Below are 7,245 nucleotides of genomic sequence, written 5' to 3'. Positions count from 1 at the left end.
GGCAATCCCCTCACATAGTACTTGATCCTTTTAGCCTCAGTGTTAACCATGTCAGGCACCAACCTAGACATTCGGTTAAACTCAGTGGTATACTCACGATGTGTCATCGTCCCAGCTTTCAAGTTCAGGAACTTCATCTCCACCCTCTCAACCACGGCGCTAGCATATATTTTCTTCATAACCAGTTCTTTCAGATCCTCCCACCTCATAGCCTTGATTTCCTCTTGACTCTTCCTCTGCTCAATTGATTCCCACCAATACATCCCCTCATCACCAAATGATTGAGTGGCATATCGGATAGCTTGATCGGGACGACACTCGCTAATGCGGATAATCTTGTCCATAGTGGTTATCCATTGGAGAGTAGCGATTGCGTCTCCCATACCAGTCAGCTTCGGCGGGTCGCATCCCTTGAAGGACTTATAGTTTTACCCACCTCGGCCTCTTTTCATGTCATCGACTTTCACAGACTTAACCCCACTCGAGGCCTCCCTCTCTCCTTCCTAATCTCTCCTACCATCACCACCCGCCCCTTCAGCAGTTCTTTCACGGCTTCTAGCAAACCCTCCAGGAGTGATGTTTTTCACAGCAGTGGCTACAGCTTGAAAAATAACTACTTGAATTGCGGGATCCAGTTGAACCCCTTCGTTGTTGTTCGGGTTTCTTCCAGCTGCGCTTCCGTCGTCTCCGGTGTTGGAAGCTGTTCCTATCGAGGGTCGTTGGACAGTATGCGGTCTGCCACGTCGTCCGTTGCGACCTCCAGCTCCAGCAATTTCTCCAGCTCCAGCCATCGTATTCTAAAAGGGAAAACACAAACGTCATCACTCAAGGAATTATTTAGTACAAGGATAGTAAGGCTAACAGGTAATAACAGTGGCCAGTTGTGATTAGCTGATCACGTTACTTTCCGTGTCTTATACACTTCCCCTTATGAGTCTATTTGTGCTAGGTCCTACTTTAAACAGTTAATCAATTAAACATTCAGAAAATCCTATCCCTACATACACATATACTTTATTTAGCAATTAAGCTAACATTAACATTAACTATTCAACCATACACTTTACCTATACTGAGCTTGCTTGAGTGACACATGACATTCTTGAACTGACATCTTCTCTTTTTCCCTACATAAATCCCATTCTCTGTTCGAGTCTAAGCACGTAGGATGTTTAAATCTCTCGAACTTTGCTCTGATACCAAAATGTAAGGCCCCCGTTACTGGTGCCCTACTTTAGACGTTGGATTTACTCATAAACACAGTTTTAAATATCAGAGTTAATAAAAACATTCGCGGAATATTAAAAACTTTCATAAACATTACAATCAAATCCATAACTTTGTCTTTAACGAACATATTGTCTTTCGAATCAAAAACATTAATTAAAAATGTATTAGGTCTTCAGATGCCAGACTCTTATTCTTCTGCCATGTGCCCCCGCTCAAGCCAGTTGTCTCATTCTACTCACCTGCGTGCATACTAAAAGTCAGCTACGCTGAGTGAGTTCTAGTTAATCATACCACATACAACACATTCAAAACTACATACTTTCGTACATACTTCATACTTTCATATTTGCATAACCATACCTTAAGTTTTAAAGAGCATTACGCCCTATAACCTTCGCATATATTTTTAGGGAATGCAACCCTTTAACCTTCGCATATATTATTAGGGTGTGCAACCCTTTAACCATCGCATATATTATTAGGGTATGCAACCCTTTAACCTTCGCATATATTATTAGGGTATGCAACCCTTTAACCTTCGCATATATTATTAGGGTATGCAACCCTTTATCCTTCGCATATATTATTAGGGTATGCAACCCTTTAACCTTACTTTACATTTCATTATCATCTTCATTATCACATTCATACATATCTTACATAATATCATACATATCATAGTCATATATACTTCTTTATTCTCATGCTCATACCGTACCTACTACACTATACTTTCCTTAACAATACGCGCAATATCCGTAGATCGTTCGCGTACTGTCAAGCCTGCATTCATAATTTAAACATAACTATCACATTCATCATTAAGACATACACTTACCATTTAAGGTAAGTGTATTAACATTCACATTGAGTATGCACACAGCCCCGAAAACATAACAAGGAAATGGGGCTAGAAACTCACCTGGATTATGTTCCTTTCTCCGTTTATCGTAATTCCCTTCTTTAATTGTGCCCTGCTAACTGTATCCGGGGTGCATGTATCAATACTCGTCTGGTCTAATCTAGTGGTCTAGTATTAGTTATCTTTTACTTCGTACATTTAAGGTTTTCATTAATTTTAACTTTCTAGTATTATATCCTCTTTAGCCTATACCATACTTTCCATCAGATGTATACACGTATACATGTACGGTTCACCATGTACCTAGGTCTCGATGTATCCGAACTTAAAAGTAGGCAAACTTATAGTAAGCGAACTTAAAGTAGGCGAACTTAGAAGGAGGCGATCTTAGGAGTAGGCGAACTTATGTATACGCGAGCATACTGCGGCGAACTTGTTATTGGGAGAACTTAAGTTTAGGCGAACTTAATAGCAAGCGAATTTAGCTGCAACGAACTTTTATGGCGAATATTCTTGCAAGCGAAGTTGTCGCAGTGAACTGCTGCTGTCCGGGTTAGTTTATCGGCCAAAATATGCATTTTACAACATTTAATCCGCTCGTTTATGGTTCGGCTTTAGTCCCTGCCATTCCCTAGTCCGATTACGGCTCAAACTTGACCCGTTTGTAACATAAAGCATGAACCTTTAAGGCTAAACGTTTAATACTAGATCTAGGGTTCATTTTAAACGAGCCGCACATGTTTGCAGGTCCATTAAGTTCATTTTAGCATCAAGTTTACAACTTTGCGTTCCATTTACACCCGATCTGTTCTTGTTCTAAGTTTCAAGACTAATTGTTTATAAAAACGTAAACTTTAAGGTAAAAGACATACCTTTGCGTGTTTTAAGGTTACGGTTTAGCTTGGTTATGAGCTTTAGGTCTTGTATCTATCTTGTGTATTGAAGAATCTATCAAGAATCACGTTCATTCGATCTCGTTCTTCCTTCTCTCTCTCGGCCGTAAATGATAAGGAGGTGTGTGTGTGTTTTAGAGTGTGTGTAGAGATTATGGAAGATGGAAATGAGAGTTAGGGTTTTAGGATGGTTTAAGGGGGTATTTATATCCCCTAAAGCCCACGGACCTAAGGCCCATTCCTCTTTAATCCTTTTTAATATCCAAGTCCATCATTCTTTTTTATTTAATACTAATTAATTATTTAACACACGACAATTTAAAGCAACTCTCTTTATTTAATATTATAACTTAACATTAAAATATTTAGGATGTTACAAGATTTTTCCAAACCTGGTTTTGTACATTGAAATACCGAGAATAACATTATGTCATTCTGACTTAGTGGGAGTAATAATGATAACTTGTTACAAGTAGTAAGTTAAAAATAAGTCCAATCATGAATATTGATGAATATAGTTAGTACGGACCCAAAATTTTGTTTTTACCGAAGTATATATTGATATTCCGTGGCTCTTTAAATCAGCATCTAAACCAGTTTGGGTTTGGTTATGTTAGATGTTGTTTGTTTTTTAAGAGGTAAAATGTCTGTAGTCTGCGGACCACATCTGCAGGCATCTATATTAGAAGAGGTGGACCAAACCTCTGCAGTCTATAAAAAGAAGACTGTTTGTTTTTAATGTCTGCAGACTGCTAAAATCAAACAGAATTTTTTAAATAAGCTGAAATTTAAATAAAAAAATACTTCAGCATAGAAATTTAAATAATAGTCAAACAACACTAAAATAATATTTATAAAACCACAATAATTTTTTTTTAAATCACTTGTTCCGTACTTTGCATAATTGATAGATGTTGTGCTAAAACAATGTTGAAGGTGAATTATGAAAGTTGAGAACAGTTCCTATCCTGTATATATTCTTTCTTTTGCTAATTACATGTAAAAATATACAAGAAAGATGAAAATACAAATAAACATGTTTTAAGGTAAAATATTATGTTCAAAAAGACTATTAGATGTCAACAAAACCCAAGCCCAATTCATTCTATTTCAAAGCCTAAATGTCCAATCCAATAATCCTAGGTTCATTCTCGTCAAATCTCATAACATTATTTCTTTAGCAATAACATACATGACCATTTGTAATATGCAGAGAACTTATCTTTAAATTGCTAAAATAAATACTAACGTTTGTAGATTGCTAAAATAAACTGGTGGTGGTGTATGAACCGTGGTAGTGGGTGGTGGTGGTACTGGATGGTGATAGTGGTAGTGATGGATGGTAGCGGGGTAGAAGGCGGTGGTGGACGATCGTGGTAGACGGTGGTGGCGGTGGGTTGTGGACGTTGGTGGTGGCGAACGTTTGGTGATGGTGGTGATGGATGGTGATAGTGGTAGTGGTGGGTGGTGGTGGTGGTGGATGGTGGCGGTGAAAGAAAGTGGTGGTGGTAGGTATAAGGAGGTGGTGGGTGGTAGACAGTGGCGGCAGACGGTGGTGGTGGGTGATGGAAGATGGCGATGGGTGGTGGGGTGGGCGGTAACGAACGGTGGGTGTGTGGTGGTGGAGGGTGGTGGTGGTGGTCAACGGTGGGTGGTGGTGATTGTGGACAGTGGGTGTTTTGGTAGGATGTGGTGTTTTAACCTTCTGTAGATCTTAAAAGACCTCAGAAGAGGATGGGGCAAGTCTGCACCAAGAAGAGCTTGCGCAGACATTTTTTAATGAAACGTATTCGAGTAAACAAACAGTCTGCAGATAGAAATGCCTGTGCGTGATCTGCACGGTGCAGACAAAAGAGGTTACGCAGACCTTTTTTAGAAAAACAAACAACACCTTAGTCGTTGTAACCGATAATATTAAGAAACATAACAAATATGGTCCTTTACATGGATGGTGGTAAAAATTTTCTAGTTAACTTAATACCTTATCGGAGTTGATTCTAAACGTGGTAGACGCTGGCGGTGACGAACATGGATGAATGGATAGGACTCTCGACGGTGCTGTGTCGTGAAGGCTGAATTAGGGTGTTAATCTCTTATTTGTTGGCATAAAAAATATATTAAAAGAATATTAAATTTAATGTTAGGATAGTTTGGATACACTACTAGAAAATTAAGCAATTGTCACCAAAATTTGCTACCCGAAAAAACGGTAGTAATTTTAGCGACCGATTTTGCAAATTTGCTATCGAAAATGATAATCAAGCTTAGTTACTTGATACGGTAGCTAAGTGGTCGGAGTTTTTGAAACGTTTATTTTTTGGTGGCTAAGCGGTCGGATTTTTGCAACCGGTGGCTAAGCGGTCGAAATTTTTGCAACCATTTATTTTTTGTGGATAAGTGGTCGGAATTTTTGCAACCGGTGGCTAAGCGGTCGATATTTTTGCAACCGTTTATTTTTTGTGGCTAAGTGGTCGAATTTTTTGCAACCGGTGGCTAGGTGGTCGGAGTTTTTGCAACCGTTTATTTTTAGTTGCTAAGCGGTCGGAGTTTTTGCAACCGGTGGCTAGGTGGTCGGAGTTTTTGCAACCGTTTATTTTTGGTGACTAAGCAGTCGGAGTTTTTGCAACCGGTGGCTAGGTGGTCGGAGTTTTTGCAACCGTTTATTTTTGATGACTAAGCGGTCGGAGTTTTTGCAACCGATGACTATGCGGTTGGAGATTTTGCAACCGTCTTTTCAACTATTGGAGTTTTTGCAACTGTTTAGACCGTATGAGTTTTGCAAAATAAAACAGAAGTTGAGACCATCTTGAGGTGACAAATGGTACTTTTGATGATTTACAACGTCTTACAGGTGGCAAATGGAATTAATTAAACACTTGACTTGTATCGAAGCAAATTCAATTAACCATGTTGCAAATATTATGATTCAGACTCCACACACTCACAATTAAATAGCCATTTTTAACCCTTTTTTTTTGGAAAATTGGTTTTAAATAATCCCAACTATGACCTATTGGTAAATATTCATCTCAACTTTACACTTGCCTGCTAGCAGTACCAACTACTTGTGCATTTGTTTTTAACGGGCCGCGACTAACGTATGTTAACTCCGTTAGTCTTTGTCTGACGTGGCCATCCCAGTTGGCAAAAACTTGATTACGTGGAACGCGACGTGGCGGTTGACTGTGTATTATTATTATTATACTCCCCCATCTCCCTTTTATTCTTAGTCCAATACAACCACCGCCACCCCTCGTTTCCCGGCGAGCCGCCACCACCACCACCCCTCGCCGGAACACACGACCACCAGCATGTCTATCCCCTGCAACCAACACCGGAACCCATTACCACCACCATGTCCATCCGTACAACCACCACCGGACCCATGATCCCTACCATTATCTTACTCGTCGGCCACCGGCGGTGGAGATCTAAACACAAACTGTCGGAGACCACCATGTTCTTCGGCCCAGCAACTATTGCTCTCTGTACCGCCACCACGTTGGCACTCCGCCGCCACCGCCTCGTCTGCAACGTCGCTGGAAACACCACCATCTCAACTGAATCTGTACCGAAAACGCCACCACTTTGGCACTCCGCCGCCACCATCTCAACTTCCACTCGTCTGCAACCACTCTATACCGGAAACACGATTTAGACCTTGAATTAGGGTTAAAAGAGGGGAAATGAGTGTTGATCTTCAAGGAGACACGATGTAGACCCTGAATTAATGTTGGATTTATGATTTGGGGGTTGATTTGGTGATTATTGCTTTTGGAATGTCTGATGAAGGTGATGACAGTGGTTGGGTTGTGGTGGGAATGAAATGGGTGGGGAATTAGGGTTTTATTATTATTATTATTATTATTATTATTATTATTAATTTATTATTATTACTACTATTATTATTATTATTATACACAGTCAGCCGCCACGTCGCGTTCCACGTAATCAAGTTTTTGCCAACTGGGATGGCCACGTCAGACAAAGACTAACGAAGTTAACATCCGTTAGTTGCGGCCCGTTAAAAACAAATGCACAAGTAGTTGGTACTGCCAGCAGGCAATTGTAAAGTTGGGATGGATATTTACCAATAGGCCATAGTTGGGATTATTTAAAACTAATTTTTCTTTTTTTTAATTCAAATCCAAAATTACCCTTTGAATAAAAACTTAATTAAGCATAAATAGAAAGATAAACAGACTTAAAGGTTGTTCAATATCTTTCCTTGTTATTATAAATGCAAATATAATATTTTTC

This window comes from Bidens hawaiensis, unplaced genomic scaffold (assembly GCF_021521415.1).
Source record: "Bidens hawaiensis isolate Kalapana, Puna unplaced genomic scaffold, B.hawaiensis_p1.1 tig00028481_1, whole genome shotgun sequence".
NCBI classification, from domain to species: Eukaryota; Viridiplantae; Streptophyta; class Magnoliopsida; order Asterales; family Asteraceae; genus Bidens; species Bidens hawaiensis.
This window is presented reverse-complemented; position numbering follows the sequence as displayed.